The sequence below is a fragment of the Archocentrus centrarchus genome, chromosome 11 (genome assembly GCF_007364275.1).
Source record: "Archocentrus centrarchus isolate MPI-CPG fArcCen1 chromosome 11, fArcCen1, whole genome shotgun sequence".
In the NCBI taxonomy this organism is placed as follows: Eukaryota; Metazoa; Chordata; class Actinopteri; order Cichliformes; family Cichlidae; genus Archocentrus; species Archocentrus centrarchus.
Genome location: NC_044356.1, coordinates 11273179 through 11290551, shown reverse-complemented (window position 1 = coordinate 11290551; position 17373 = coordinate 11273179). Strand labels below are relative to the sequence as shown.

Genomic DNA, 17373 nt, shown 5'->3' with positions numbered 1-17373 from the left:
AACACTTTCCACTAGAGCTTTCTCACATCTCTGCTTATCTCTAGCTCTTTGCGTGTGTAGGGAGGTGATTCTAATGGTGTTACTGGGCCAGACTGGCTTCTGGGATACATCCCTTTCACTCATGCCTGGATGCATTGCAGGCCACTTTAATGGAGAAGAGGATGGGGGCTATTACTCACCATCTTCCACCCCCTCGCATCAGCACCTCCCAATGTATCACAAGCCACCTTAGAACCAAAGCCAGCAAATAGGCTCCACTTATGCCTTCTTATCGTTCACTGACAGCGGAAGGTGAATTTGATGCCCCTCTTTGAAATCCAGGTCTATAATTCACTCTAGTGGACCTTTTGAAGGTTCTACCCAGACTTACTGCACTGCCGCTCTCCACAGCTGTATAAAATAGAAGAAACCATCTTACTTAGTGACTTGATTGTTTGCTTTCAAAGCCACCTTTAAACAGTTTTAGGACCACTGTCTTAAACTCTGTCAAGATTAGGTGAGTAACAACTCAGTCTGAACTCGTAGCTGATCTCTGTGACCTTTGCCCCAGTGGCCAGCATCCAGGGATTTACTCAATTGCTGCCACATTTTTTTGTCCTCTCACAGGATGTCATGTGAGTGAGAAGGACTGACATAAAATAAATAGGAAACAAACAGAGGTCCTGCATGTCTAAGTGGACTATTTTGCCAGCCAGTTTTAAAAGAGCTATTTGATACACCCCTCTTGAGCACCAGTTTCAGCATCTGTGGACGCAGCATGATTACAGAATGATAATACCATACTTGGTCCGTCTTGCTATCAAAATAAAAACCTTGATTTTAACAAAGTTCAGTACTTTCTGAGGACTTTGATAAACTTGCATGAAGAAGTTACTTATACTGTTGTAACTTGGTTTCATCCTTATCCGTGAAACTCATGGACATGTGTTGGAAAAGATAGCTTAAGGTTGCATTTTCAGTTACGGCAGCTGTAAATGTTATTAACTTTTTAAATCAGACTTTCTAACTTGCAGAAAGCTGTAAGCTTCTATTTCAGTTAGTTTTTGTGGTTTGCACTTTGCATTGTAGTAGTGAGTCACTACCTGAGTCACTAATTCTGTCACTCCATGGCTCACACTGGCTAATTAGGTTTCACAGTCATGTAACCGCTAACCATGTGGCATTAACTGATCTGTCATTTGTGAGGTGTGACAGTGTAAGGATCAAGTGAATATGGCCTCACGCAGGCATGGAGACTGGTCCACGACCATCTGGCAACCACTGGTTGTGAGAGAAAAATGTGTATTCCCTGACCAGTTGGTGAGTGGTTGCTGGAGGTTCATGGCAGTTGCTGTGAAATTGATTGCAAAAGCCCAAGCCACAAAGGCCAGGAGACTGGTCAGTGACATCCTGGCAACCATGGGTCCCTATGGAAAATGTATTTTTCCCAGCTGGTGAAAACCTCCTTGCAATTGCTCTGGTCACTAGCAAGTTGCTGCAGTTGCTGGTAACGTGCATGGAAGACGTTGACTTGTCTATAAACACTTGCTAATTACTAGCTGAGCGTTTGCGAAACTGTGAAGAGTGCAACACAAACTGGAAATGGAGACTGAAAGTAAACGTTGTGCCTTTTGAAATGTGTTGGCTGCTGAGGCACGACTTTGACTCTGAAGGCAAACATTCTCTCATAAATTCTCAAGGTTTGCTGCTGCTTGGTTCGTGTTGGCAGAAAAGTTGGCATCATCCACCCAAACTACCGACAACTGCAGTGACAAAAGCAACAATAACAGACAGCTAGTGACAGCCAGCAACCACAGTTTTTTCTTTGCAACCAGCGGTTGTATAATGTCCAACATGGCAGACAGCTCTTGAGCAATGTGCACTTGACACCATGTGAGAAATCTCTATATAGAAAGAAGCAACATTTAGGGTAGAAATAATGAATTCCCACCCACCCACCCCCCCGGAAAAAAAATACAACGCCCAGAACCACTGGATTAGAACATGGATAGGACCAGTAGGAACGTAACGGAGTACTTTAATGAAGACAAAATCTTATTAGTGCCCCTGCTGCACAGAGCTTTATACATTAGTATATGCAGTTCTGTAAGGAGCTCATTCCCACAGAATGAAGTATTCATGAATGTTACACCATTACTTTGTGTAGTTCTGTAAGCAATAGAAGAAGTAAACATGCTGATGGCGGATCATTTAGGATAGAAACAGGAGTGTGAAATGAATTGGGTTGTCCAGCCTCTTTCTCAGCACTCCACAAATTCTTCCATCTGAAAAACAACCAAGTAACTGCCAACACCTGCTGATCCAGCACTGCCCCCCCCCCCCCCTCATATCTTTCTTTCTTGTTTTCTTCCCGTTTGTCAACCTGTCAGGATGCTTAGTATTGATGCTAATTTTGTTGTGGTTTTGCATTTCGAAATGAAACGTGTACACAACTTGAAATAAACCAGCTCTTTCTAAGTGATTAGGCCAATTACAATGTGCAGTTTGAAATACCCCAAATTGCTTGGCAGGTTCGGAGGCACGACATTTTTCACCCTTCAAAGGGTTACGGTCGAGATGGTTTGTCAACAGGGCAGCCAATAAAAGAAAGTGAGATTATCTGGCTAGTGCATTCGAGGCTGGGTGATGTTTCTCAGGAAAAACAAATCAGAACTTCTAACCAGAGCGCACAAGTTTTTAAGCCAAATTGATGATCATATTTTCCACATTTTGTCAGATATTCTTAAACTATAAGACTTTGCATATCATTACTCAGCGTTAACAATTCGAATAAATCACAAAAACAGAAAGGAGAATGCACGTAATACTTTTTGATGTGGGGATTTTTTTTTTTTTAAACAACTGATGAGATCTGTGTGCGGCTAGTTAAAATGCTTCAATTGAAATGAGCCTTGATTTTCAAGTAAATTTCTGATACACTTAATCACAATTTTGAAACACAAAGCTGGATCAAATTTAGATTTAAAACTTTTTTTCGATGGCGTTAAATGTGCAAAAACAAAAAGTGCACGTGTTCCTGCTGCGTTCAGTCTGTTTTGTCAGTTTGTTTTTGAGACATATATTTTATGTAATCTATGTTAAGCTTTCTCTTACTTGAATGGTCAAACTTGGAAGGACTTTTTAAATCTAAAACTGACAGTGTTATGTCTACAACACATGCCTTCAGTGATAAACTACCAGAAAAAAGGTAAAACAAAGGAAATCTCTCTTTTTCTGTGAGAAATAAATGTGTTGACATTGTTTTATGAAAAGCACAGACGTTCCTTTGGCGTTAAAAAAAAAGAGAGAAGGACATTTTGATGGCCTTAACTTGATTTCTGGAGCACTCTGGAGCATGTGTGAGAACATCCAACAGAAATGTTTTTCTTGTATTGCTTTTGATATGGTCATACAGACGCTGCTTGTTTTCACAAGGAAAATTTATTCCGGAAATGAATTTTCAGAGTTGGTCTACTCATGGAGAATTTGGCTCTTCTCTAGGCCCAAATTCCAGCAAAACTACATATAACGCAAATAACTGCAAAGTCTTAGATAAGAAACATATAAAAATATCACAGGCTATCATTACACCACCTATAAAACCTCCAGATAATCCCCTTGCACAGAAAGGGGGGTTCCCTCATAAAATCTAAGATAGGAACAAACTTTTATTATTGAGATATTTTAAGCTGGTCTGATTTTCCACATACAAACAGGGTTCAAAATTAATACTTTTTAAACATTTGTTAACTAGTAACTAGTATTATTACTGTTATTAACTAGTAATAAACAATTACTATTACTAACAAAATTAGTCATATGTCTAATACACAGTAAAATGTTTATGTTCTATATGAATTTCATATTTCCAGGCACTGGTTGTACAGTTTACACACCATTATTTCTTGTCCCTTTTGACAATGCAGTGGGCATTAAGTACAGTTGGAAGGTACAACAGTTCTTTTTTGGTTCATATTGTCAAATCATCATCAATATGTGCAAAAGCAGTCAAGAGAGAGGTACAACAGTGAGTGTCTACAGCCATCTGTAGACACTGGAGGCTCTGTCACGGTTTAGAGCTGCATTGCAGCCAGTGGTGTTGGGCTTCTTGTCAAAATTGATGAAATTATGAATGCAGAACGGTACAGTTTTTGATCAGAATTTGATCCACCATGCAATACTATCTGGAAAGCATGCCAATGCAGTAAAAGCATACCTGAATAGAAAAACAAAAGAACCGGACTGGCCTCCTCAGAGCCTGGATTTCAATATTAGTGAAGTAGTGTTGGATCATCTTGAAAGAAAATGGAACAAAAGGCCACCAACATCCAAAGAAGAGCTTTGAATGCCCTTCAAGAAGCCTGGAGAACTATTCCTGAGAAAACCTGCCTAAGAGAGTTCAGGCTGTGCTGAAGAAGAAAGGTGGCCATACCAGATATTGACCTTCAAGCTCGTCATAATTGTACAATCACCCTTTTTTTTTTTTTTTTGCCTTATATACTGTACTTCCATTTATGTTTGCACAGGCTTCAATAAACCACTGCACCTGTTTCCAATTTTCCTAGCAAAATATATTTAAAAAAAAAAAGAGGGGTGGCTCAATACTTCTGCACAATACTGTATTGTATGTAATGCATGACTCCAAAATCAAGCACATGCAACAGCCGCTATTAGAGACATCACGTGGTTTCTTTCAATGACAAGCGTAAACAAATACAGTGAAGGAAAGCGTGCATATAAATGTATATTTTCACAAATACTCCGGTTACAATGGCGCTCTTTAATGTCAAAATTGGTCCAAAAATTACTTCAATTAATTTTGCTTATCTAGCCTTATGGGAGAGGAAGTACTTGCAGTCATCCAAGACATGGGAATGCATAATGAAAACCAAACAAGCAAACAAAGTTGGACCTGCTACCATTCATCCAGATGGCTTCAACAGTGAGCACCAGCAAAGGGACAGTCTTGGCTTGCTTAGTCATCCAACATGAGAAGCTTTCCTTAGGGACACATCTGGACAGGAATGTACCCTTTTCTTGTCTTTTTTTTGTCTCTATGCTGCAGGCCATGTCAGTCTGCCCCTTTACTTAAGCACACAGGGATAGCAAACCCACCATCCCACGGAGGAGGCTATTACGTCCAAATATTTGAGATAGCATTCCAGTATACCCTCAAAACATCCCAGCAGGAGAGTCCTCTGCCAAAAAAAGTTGCAGAAATATATGAAAAGGGGCATGTTTTGCTTTAATTTCAGCTGTGACAGAAAGCTTAATGCATACAGTGTTGTATGTTAAACCTCCTAGCTAGGCAGAACTTCTGGGAAAAGCAGTTCCAGTTTGTGTGCCAGCCCCACTATCTACCAAGCTGGGTGTCTTTTTAAATCAAAATGAATGGGCATTTAATGACAAGGGTTGTTTCCTTCAATGTCATATTTGCGTTTAGCCTTCATCCTAACATCCTATTAAGCATAGACTCCAGAGTTCACAAACCATTCCTGTAGTTAATCACCACAGTGCAAGCTGAGCACGGCCTTACAGCGTTCTACACTCTCTCTTTCGGCATCCCTCCCTCCATATCTCTCCATCTGCACGTGTTTGCATTTCCCCTTCTTTCTTACAATGTCTGCTTTGCTTTGATTCTAGCACCAAAGACACAGAGACGCTATCGCATCGGGTCCAGATTATGTTACTTTTCAGTCATTTTGCACGCTTCCACTGTTGCTAACATGCCCTGTCAATGGCTGCACGAGGCACTTCTAAGTAATTGAGGCTGAAGTAGCCCAGCTAACATCCACACATGAAACAGCTTTGGTTTGACCTGAGCTTTACCACATATGCTGAAAAGGAAGTAGATGCTGCTCTTATCGATGATGTGCAGCGATGAGTAGTCTGATCTTTGGCCTCTGCTGATAATTTGCATGTTTGTGTGTTTTTGTCATTTGCTGCTCATGCGTTTGATCCTTTTCCTAGAAAAACTGCAGTATGAATCCATTTGAAAAGTTCTTGACACGGCTAAATGACAGCGCAATTCGTCAGACTTTCATTTTTTTTGACAAATGACATCTTTTTTCTGTCGTGCAAGGATGCTAAATAAGACAGAAGTAGAGACAAAGATGATTCAGAGACGCACACACTGTATCCATTACCTGTCTGATCCCCGGGTTTCTCTGTGTTCAGTTTCTGTTTATTTTTTGAATTTCATAGGCAGCAACACTCAAGATTTGTGTATAAACAAAGTCAAAAGCAAAGGATGGATCAAATGATCACAACCAGTGCAACTGAACTGAAGTGGTCAGGCTCAAACAACAAAACAAAACATCTTTTCCACTTTTTTGTGATTACTTTGAAGGCTTAAAGGTTCCAGGTACTAAGTGGACTGTAAAACAATAACATCATGAAAATAAAAAGCTGCCATTTCTGATGACATAATGAACTTTAAACCTTAGCCATTAAGCCAACGTGAGAAGTCCCACAGAGCTCAGAAAAACTGAAATTTGAACATTTGCTCTTCAATGACAACTTGGAAGCAAACTGCGTCTGCTGATGAACATCATGTTACACGCCTGAAAACTCCGGGTTTCTAATCTTAAAAAAAAAAATCACGAATCTTGGTTGTATAATGGTTAACATAATGATAATTTCCATAGTCAAGGTAGATTACAGGAAAACAGTAACATCACCCTTCCTGTTTTTTTGTTGTTTTTTTATTCTCCCTTGTAAACTTGTAACTTATATTTTCATCCCGCCATCAGACGAGACATCATAGACATCATGTATCACTAAGGTGTATACATTTACATGCATAATGTGAGTGCTGTTTGACAGCATGTGTCAGCTTCTGTTCCAGTTTCTGCACCTAGTGACTGCACAAGCCCCGAGATGCAACATCTTTTGGGATCCTTCTCCGACTATCGGTTAAGCTCAAGGTCATCTCATCCAAACAAAGGCAAAAACAGGCTCGTGCGGATAAAACAAAGTCACGCACAAACACACATGCAGAAACGGACACAGACGCGACACACTCGTTTTGTAGGCTCGCGCGTGCAGATTCACACACGCGCGCGCACACACGGGCCTCTGGAGGATTAACCTTTCCATCTCAGAACCACAGCAAACATGTCAACTTAAATAAACCTCGGGAACTATTTGTAACCATTTGTATTTTCATTGTAAACTCGGACCAACAAGCACATCCATCTTTTCAATCAACAACAGATTTCTAAGCTAGTTTCTGTTAGGTCACTGCACTGTTACTGCTGAGGAGAAATACATCAAGAAAAATGCTACACTGCATTTTTTTTTTTCATCCCTAAATGTCTGCAAAAGCTTTCTCAACCACTAATCACAACACTTGATTGCTAGAATCCACTTGCACTAATCATTAGAGCCAACAGCTTGATGCATCAGGCTAACACCAAATACAACACACTTTTTTCATTTTCTTTTTTCCTTTCTTTTGCCTTCTAACACTAAAATAACAATGTAGCAGTAACAAGCAGAGTCATGAAGTCAAATGAAGGTACAATTGTTACATTCACGTGTCTCACAGGTTTAAAATGAGCTATGTTGTTAACTAATTGCGTGACAATGGGATCAAGTGAGCAGATTCGATGTGTGTGTTGTGTGCAGGGGTTATGTGTTACTGATATGACCCACTCAGGTGCTCATTTTACAACTAACGTTAGCATTTGCCTCACTAAGTGGTGGAAACCACTTGGTTATTGTCTCTGGAGCTTGAAAAAAAAAAGGGGGGGGGGGGGCGACTGGACTTCTTTTTGTTTCTTGAAGATGTTTCACCTCTCATCCCGAAGGCTTCTTCAGAAGAAGCCTGAGAACCTACACAGACACTTGGTTATTGAACTTTAATTAATAAGCTGCCAGAAAGCAGATGTGTGCGACTCAAATAGACACTCAGTACAACCACAGTACGCAGAAGAACGTCTCTGAAGGCACAACACAACGAAGCTTGAAGCAGATGGGCTAAAGCAGCAGAAGTCCACAATGGGTGCCACCCCTGTCAGCTAAAAAAAAAGAAACAAATCACAAGAGCTCACCAGAACTGGATGATGAGTCTCTATTTCTGCCGCAATATTAAGATAGTAGGGTCAGAATTTGGTGTAAACATGAAACCACGGATCCATCCTGCCTTGTATCAGTGGTTCAGGCTGCTGCTGGTGCTGTAATGGCATGGGCGATACTTTCTTGGCATATTTTGAGCTTCTCAGTACCAGCTGAGCATCATTTAAATGCCACAGCCTACCTGTGCATTGTTGCTGACCATGTCCAGCAGATAAACGCGCCATGTCACAAAGCTCAAATCATCTCAAACTGGTTTCTGGAACATAACAATGAGTTCACTTTACTCAAATGACCTCCACAATCACTAGGTCTCAATCTAATAGAGCACCTTTGGGATTTGATTCATATCGGCAGCTCACAGATCTGCAGCGACTCTCAGGAATGTGCCACGAAGAATTAAGGTGCCTAGTTCTAGCAAGGTACAACTAGCAAGTGATTATATATGAGCATGTTTGTATATAGATTTTGTTTTGTTGCATACTAGACAGAGTTTTTGTTATTTAAAGTGCAAATGTGATTTTATGAATTTATCTAAAACAGAGTCCCTACGTAAATATATTTTTGGTAGGACTGTAATTAAAAATAGTGGCAATAGGTGTAGCCTGGACTAAAAGCAATGTTGCTGTTCAAAACTCCATCATACAGCTTCCCTGTACAAGAAATGATTTGTTAGAGCCTCATTTTACCAGACTTGATTTAATACTTGGTCGAAGTATGCTTATTTTGAATTGAAAATTTTTTTTGAAAACTTACCCATCTTAGGCCCTGGAATTGTATAATTTTGGTGTGCAGCAGGTGGTCCTTATCAACTAATAAACAGCTCTGTGACTGAAAGTGCAAACAGCTGAAACGACCAAAGAAAAGAAACATGTTGAAACGGCCGAGAGAGTCAAAACGATTTTATGAGGACTTTTGAGTTGCACTGTACAATGTTTTGAGAGTGTTATTGTTTAACAGCGGGGAACATAAGAAATGTCACAGGGCAACCCGCTTTACTGACTTTCCTCTACACGTCTACAGTGAGTGTGCCAACTCCAGCTGTGGTATTCTGTGAAATATGAGAAGTCTGGCTCAGGTCCCCGCTAAGGCAAACACAACTCTGTACAGGGTTACGAGTGTCTTTGCTTTCAAAACAAATATTAAGATTTGTGGGTGCAAATGTGTGTGTGCGTCTATATTGTTTCGTTTGTGTGTGGGCGTGTGTGTCTGTGTGTGTATTGACGCGAGCAGGCTGAATAAAGTGTCACACCAATCGCAGCACTTAAAGCGATAAACCGAGACCCAACTCACTCATGTGCCCAAAGCGCCCAAAGAAAACAGAGGCAGGCTATAAACAGCCTGCCCTTCTGAATTGCTCCAGACTGAATTCCATCAGGATGTGCGCGTCTGAAGATGTAATTCAATACATTGCTCAACAGCCACCGGCCAGCTCCGCTCCCTCGTGCGCACGACAATAAACGATTAAATAAATAAGTGAAGTAATGCTCAGATGTGACACGAAGGCCTTAAGAACAAGTGGCTCACATCCTGCCACCACAAGTACGCAACAAAAACAATGGAGACAACCATTACTCATTTGAAGATCTGTCTAGGCCACACTGCGAGGGAATGAAGCTGTTTATCCTCTTTCTACTATTTTCCAGTCTGTCCCAATCGTCTTCTTTCTTCTTTTCACCATTACATGCTTCCTGTCAACGGTATTCCGCAACTTGGCTTCACTACAGCCCTTTCTCCTTATATTTGAACATCTGATTGTGATTCTCTTCAATTCATAGTCAGAGAAACACATAATCTGCGAGGCTGACTCCAAGTAAGGTGAAATGGGGCTGCCCTCTGGAACCTCTGGAAGGCTCCCCAGCGATGACAAACAAAGGCACCCACTCAGAAGGCAACATCTGTCAGGGAGAGTCGAAGAGACACTGGAGGGAGAGCAGGCCTCAAAGGCAGCATTCTGAGGCGGATTCAGGAATCTTTCTTCCACTTCACAGACTTCCCTGAAATATCTATGGGAATAAAAAATTATCATAAACGGGGATCAAACAACACAACTTAGAGTGAACTTTCAAATTGGATGAACATAAACTGGAGCATGTAGCGAGAGCATTCAAATTCATAGTGTATCCTCATTTTTCATTCGCCGGCACGTTGCCAGAATCAGCAACACAAGAAATGGATATTTTATCAGTTATCTTTTCCTGGAAGTAAAGCAGCTGTGGAAAAAAGAAAAGAAAAGAAAGAAAGAACAAAAAAAGTATGACAGATTACTGCAAATCCAAACTGAATAAGACGTCCTGCGATATTCATTGTAAGGAGCCTTAATATCAAATATCCAAACAGAGCTTTGTTTTTAATGCCGTATCAGTTCCTTTGACCTTAATCAAGCCTTGATTTACACCATATGACCTATATGAACTTAAGTCTGGAGGAAAATAAATACTAGATATGGGTGAGTAATATTATCATGCTCTGTTTATCAAGAGTCATTATAAAACAAAAATACAACAATGATAACAGCCAGTTCTTCGACTGAAGTACGTTTAAACACAGTCATGATTTGCTGCAGGCTAAAATAACACCACATTACATTACTAACTGTGCACTTTAATCGACTATAATGTCTAATGTTCCACTCTATCTAAGCTGCTTATTATCTCACATTTGGCTCATAATCACTCAACCTTAGCAGTGGCAAAGATACAGACAAGAACCTTTTTGCTTTTGGCAACTCTTCTGACGACAGCTTCCACTCTGAGTACTAATGGCTTTCACTCGTCTGCCCAGAATAATATTATGTATGCTCGTTCTTTTGGGGAGAAAAAAAATATTTGCTTTGTTGTTTCAGCAAATTTATAAGAAAATATTTAAATGTCATAATAGAATAAAACTTTAAAACGCATACATCTACACTTACCTTAAAGCTGCTAACATCGGTATTTCAGTACAAACAAGAAGGAGCCCAAACCTCCGCCAAGACAGCTCACTCTCTCGGCAGTACTTACGTTTAAGGGAATAGTATTGCATTTTGTGTGTGTGTGTATATATATATATATATATATATATATATATATATATATATATATATATATACACAGTATATTCCTTTTGATTTCTTTGTTCTTTTTAAACAGAAGTTTGCAGTACAGTAAAAGTCAGATGACGGTAGCATGAGGGATGTTTACTTTGATTCCACAAACATCATGTAGGAGTAGGTGATGGATAATTAATATTGATTTGTAAAAAAATTGGACATGAATAACTTGAGCTTATAATATAATATTATACTGCTGAATATTTTTAACTAACTAGGCAACTCATTCTCCTTCTCTGAATGCATTTTGGGGTCAACTTGAAAGAAAGGCAGATGTGAAACTTAAAAGTGCAAACTATAATGTTATATTCAGAATCCCCATATACTGGTATTATTTCCTAAATGCTGCCAGTACAAAAAGGACAGTGGAATTTTAAGCATTGTTTTAAAGGTAAAAGACATTTTATGAAAGTTTGACCTTATTTGACCTTAAAGAAGAGGTCAGAGGTTTAAAGTAACATATGTAGTATATTTAGAATTCCCATATATATCATTCCCTATATGCTTATATGTTGTCAATAAAAACAATGGCTGTAAAAACATAGTTTTAAATAGCTCTATAAAGCATTACCACTTTGACCTTCAGATCAATCGATTGACCATAAGAGCTAAAAGGAACGCGAATACAGGCCTCGCATTAATCAGATGGCCTGGGGCTAGACTTCAAATGACCTCCAACTTTTTATGAACGATGATTAAAAGTAATAATACGGTTTTCCATGTGTGTAACTTGTTTCACTGCATGCAAGTGGCCTAAATCACATGAGCAGCTACATTCATAATACCTCCAACAACCAAATGAAGAAAAATTAGCACCATTAGTAGAGTGAGCGCACACGGAAACATGAGCCTATAAGAGGAAACTCTCAATTTATTTTACAGATGCATCAGCGGGTGCCAAGCTACAAGCTATAGCTACAATGTTTTCAGTAGGGATGTCATAAATCCTGCATGCATTTAGCCAAATGTATAACCTTGTAATTAAAACAAAATAAATCTTCAATAAAGTACCCACCTGAGAGTAATTCAGTCAAATGAATGATGGAAAAAGAAACCAAATGGTTACTTTGTATCGCAGCACTAAAGGAAACTAGACAAATTCAAGATGGCCTGTCACACTACCTAGAACCGTACTGCTTCATTCATTTGACTTTAAAGAGACATAGGTGTACGATACCTGCCTGCCCAGTATCAAAGCTGCCATCATGTTTGGGGCCACCAGTTAATTGAAATACGACCTCTGGAAAAAAAAGGCGAGTCTGAAAACAAAGCGGTATGGCTTATTGAGCATGACAAAACTGCTAAATGCCCCCTTTACTTAAAACTCAGAAACATTAACAATGTTGGACCCCATTTTCATGTCCATGTGGAAACACTGTGGCATTGTTTTAATGTTTTTCCTTGCTCCCATGACATGCAGAAGCAGAACGTTCTCTTTCCTTTTCACTTACAGTAACAGCACAAGCGCAACCAAGAAAACCCTTCTGGAAGCTGTTATTTTAGTGTCCTTCTATAATTTCTATGGTTTCCTTTTTACAAGTTTAGAGGTCCAGAAGGACAAGGTTTTTTTATTCCTTTGAGCATATCCAAGTCTTTATGTACCATCCAATTGTTAGTTTTGGAAAACATTATGAGTGAAAATAAACTCTTACAGAGGAAGTCACCACTAAAATAGATAGGTTTCCCTTTGGATCCACAGGCACGCTGTGTGGCCCTCTGACAGCATTAAGTAGAGAAACATATTCACTCTTTCTCAAATGAGCTCCCAATATGGAAGGGAAACATGCTGCTGCCCACATGTTGGTATATCCTTTAAAGCACTGTTTATCCACAGTCGTGTTCATCACAAGACAGAAAGATAGGAATTTCACAGGAATATGACACCCAGGATAGTTTTTTTTTTTTCCCACCTCCCTACATTCAACGGCTTAGTTTGGCATATAAATTTCTGCAGTTTCCACCAGGAGGGAAATGAGAAGGTCTACTCCAGAGCGCAGATTTGAAATTTGGCTCACCAATTACCCGTCTGTGCCAAAAGAATTTACTATCCCTGAAACATTAAAGGCGTAGAAGGTATATTTTCAGCATGTGGTGTGGGATCCACATCATTTTTAACTTACTGTTGCCTCTTTTTGGGGAAAACTCCACTGAGTGATAATAAAGTTTACTTACACATCTTGGGTGGTACTATGGTACTAAGTGTGAAAAGTGAAGTCACTTGTATCAAACGCTTGTTTTATGGTACTGCATTTGTGTCCGTTTGTAGGTAGGAGTCTACACAAAGGGATATGCAACCGATGCAAATGTGCTTGCATGCTGTCCTCTAAGAACCCAAAGGCAAGGGTATTTTATCCCAATGCCTAATGGCAGTCAGGGTGTGGTTGCCTAGCCTGTGCATCCATCCATGGGTATGCCTTCACAGACCATCACTGGCCCACTATCAAACCGGTCCTGCTGAACGATGCTACAGGCAGTATTAATGTTCTCCATAGCTTCACCAGACCCTTTCACATCTGTCACATGTGCTCAGGGTGAACCTGCTCTCATCTGTGAAAAGCACAGGGTGCCAATGTTGGATCTGCCAATTCTGGTATTCTATGGTAAATGCCAATTGGGCTCCAGGGTGCCGGGCAGTGAGCACGGGGCACACTAGAAGATGTCAGGCTCTCAGGCCGTCCTCATGAAATCTGTTTCTGATTGTTTGGTCAGAGACATTCACACCAGTGGCCTGCTGGGGGTTATTTTGTAGGGCTCTGGGAGTGCTCATCCTGGTCCTCCTTGCATAAAAAACAGATACTGGTTTTGCTGATGGGTTAAGGACCTTCTAGGGCCCTGTGTAGCTCTCCTAGAGTAACTGTCTGTCTCCTCCATGCTATTGAGACTGTGCTAGGAGACACAGCAAACCTTCTGGCAACGGCACATATGAGCCATCCTGGAGGAGTTGGACTACCTGTACAACCTCTGTAACGTCCAGTAGTAGCAGTAGTAGCCTCATGCTACTAGTAGTGACACTGACTCTAGCATAAATGCCAGTGTTCAAGAATTGGAGAAAACTAGAGAAAACCTATTCTGTACCTCCCTGTTGTATAGTATGTATTTTAGCATTAGCATTTTGTTCAGATTGACGGGTTTGCAACAGATTAGTGGGCTGCAGCAACAAGTGCATTACAGGAATTGAATCCTGTGAGATTTTTGATGTTACCATTTCCATTTCTATTCTATTAGAGGTTACATCATGTTTTACAGTATATGGATCAACTGAAAGACCAGATGAATCTATCAGGCCCTGTGTCAGGTCTTTGCTGGATTATTTTCCTAGTTCTTAAGGACATGACTGTCAGATACTTTTCATCTGTTGTAGGTGGTTCTCTCTTTTTTTTTATGTCTACCACTTCTTCTTTTGTCCTCTAGCTCTTTGGCAATCACCTTGTTGGGTCAAAAATACAATTTTATGTCTGTCAAGCTGTGTTACTTTTGGCATTTTTTATAGTCAACTAAACAACTCGAACAAATTATTATGTATGTATATATATGTGTGTGTGTTCCTGTTCCAATCTCTAATTCTGTTAAGTTCTGGTCAGAAAGCTCACCCGTGGCTCTTCACCTTGCGGGCAGGAAAAGAAGTAATCCTTGAGCAAACACATGCCACCTTTGACTGGTTAGGAATGTTATCAAGGTCCATATACTCTACCCTGGGTTGACAAAGGTAAGATCTCAGGCTTAAAACACTTCCCCAGCAGCTGTTTGCTACATCACTCTTAACTGTCTACCCCCCACACTGGACTGAAAGCCCAGGCACGGGGCTGCTATCTATAATAATCTTCTCTGTCCGTCTCTTTCATCAGGGCTGGTTGGAGCGACATCAGGGCGAGCTTTCTTTTAGACAAGCAGTAAAAAGTTCGGCGTGATTAAGATAGATAGACCAACCGGGACACTTAATCTTCTGTCCAATGAAAAATGTTAACTGCATCCTGATGTATCCCCCACCCCCACCCCCCAATAGAGTGTAATTAGTCTGAATTACCACTGTGCATTTAAACTTCCCTCATGAAATCACCAAGAGGCAATTCATTTTTATTTCTGATCTACCTGCTTATTTTTTTTTTTTAATTTACACTATCAGTACACATTCAGAGCATATAACAAAAAATTTATGATAAAATAGTTTTAGGTCCTGCAAGACAAACTACTAGGTGTCAGGAAAGAAGCACAACAGCAGCAGTTGGGGCTCCCATGCTTACATCTGAGGAGAAAGTTATTCTAGAAGTCCCATTAGTCAAACCTTCAGTGCACGAATGCTGCTGTTGTGTTTTCATAGGGTCCCTTGTACTATCGGATGAGGCTCACTGAGCAAAGATAAAGCCGGTATTATTTCACCTGTGGCCTTTCTTGGTACTTGAGAGGCAGACAGAAACACTCGAAGGTTTTCAGACATTTGATTCAAACTGGCAAATAAATAAATAAATAAATAAATAAAAATCAAAAACAAACAAAAATCACCATTTTCTCATATTTCTTCCTTTCCCACGGCCTTGTAAAATTCGCAGCACAACATAGTGTACTGTAGCATTATACGTAAGTTGGATTCAGACACATTTCTCAGTGTTCTGTGGTTTTTGTAAGATACTCTGAAATTGCTGGAGGGCGGCGTAGCCCCCAACACTACCCCCCTAATTACAAACTCAGTCAACATCTCGCTGTAGCAGACTCCAGCCACCGCCTGGTTAATTGATGAGAAATGACTATTTCCTCCAACCTGAGGAGTGAAAATTGACTTTCTGTGAGAAAATGAAAAGCAGACGCAGCGTAAGCTCAGACAGTTTGAGGACACGCTCATCGCATACGAGCAGATTAATCGATGAAATTCAGGTTGATAAATCCCCCTTTACACTGTAATCCAACAGTTGTTAACACTGTGTGCATGTGTGTTACACTGACATGCTTTGTGGATATTAAAATAAGCCATTAGCCTTCAGGAGTTAATCACAGATCGGGCATGCTAATCTTATTTGGGAGCAAAAACACCATGGAAAGTCGAGGAGTGGGAGAGCCTGTGATGCCAAATTTGGAAGTTTGTTTGTTTGATTCGTGTATTCATTTCAGAGAGATGGTCTTGGTCTTTTTGGAGACACAAAGTCTCAAAGCCTGAAAAACAGGGTGCCTGCCAAGTCATATCAGATATGGCTTCAGAATTCGCATCTTATTAACATCACACAAGAACCATATTTGAACATAGCAACCCAGCGGATCTTCATTTTTTTAAAAAAAGATTTGATTAGAAGTTTTTCACCCAGTGCATCAGTTCAATAAACTTTTTCATATGAACTTATTTTAAATGAATCTGGATTTTCAAGCTAAACTCACACTTGAAGAAAAATAAAGAGTGCATTCTCTTTCCCTGTCTTTTCCTCCTCTCTGAGTCTCTTGGGGCTTCCTCTGACTTCCTGCCATTAAAGAGACGGCCCACTGGAGAGCAGAGGGTGACTGACATATAGCTACCTTTGCTGTATGACCAACGATCTATGCAACTCAACAGGACGTCTGTGGAATTGTGCAATCTGCTCAGCGAAAAGTACTTAGAAAGTAGGAAAACGGGAGATGTGTTAGACAGGATGTCTGTGGGTGAAAACCAGACAGCTGTGTGACATCCAGAAACAAAAAGTTCAGTCCATGCACACAGCTCCACAACAAAATATCCCACTTAATCCTCTTTTGTGTCTTATTAAAAACACATATTTTTCCCCAACTAATAAAAGTCAACTCAGGAGCAAAGAAGATTAGTGCCACTATGAGACCAAGCTGCTTTCTCAACAGCTAAAGGAGTCATGAGGTGTAAGTCATCCAGTTGACAGCAGTGCATTCTAACATTTTTGTCTTCTTTTCTATTGATGTTGTCAATGTTTTTGTGTGGTAATACCATCTCTCTGGAATTTTATTTTGAAATTGGCCACACAGTATCACCCGGGGGCGGTTAAAAAAAAAAAAAAAAAAAAAAAAGAAAAAAGCTCCACTTCCAAAGCACATAAACTCTCCTACTGACAAACACTTTGACAAACTACGTGTCGACTACAAGAAAACAGCAAACACTGCATGGTTTTAGTCTGACAGTCTTATCCACAAACCAAAACAAGGTATCTGGTGAAGCTACAAACAGACGCTCCGCGGAGACCACACACCCAAGCAGACACAAATATCTCAACAAACACACAGCAGCGTGGCCACTTCAA

The 17373-nt window shown here is 40.1% G+C and overlaps 1 protein-coding gene across 1 annotated transcript in view; it reads right to left on the bottom strand.

Moving 5' to 3' along the window:
- angpt1 (angiopoietin 1) overlaps positions 1–17373 on the bottom strand; it is a 56801-nt gene that overhangs the window by 38478 nt on the left and 950 nt on the right. The window lies entirely within an intron of this gene.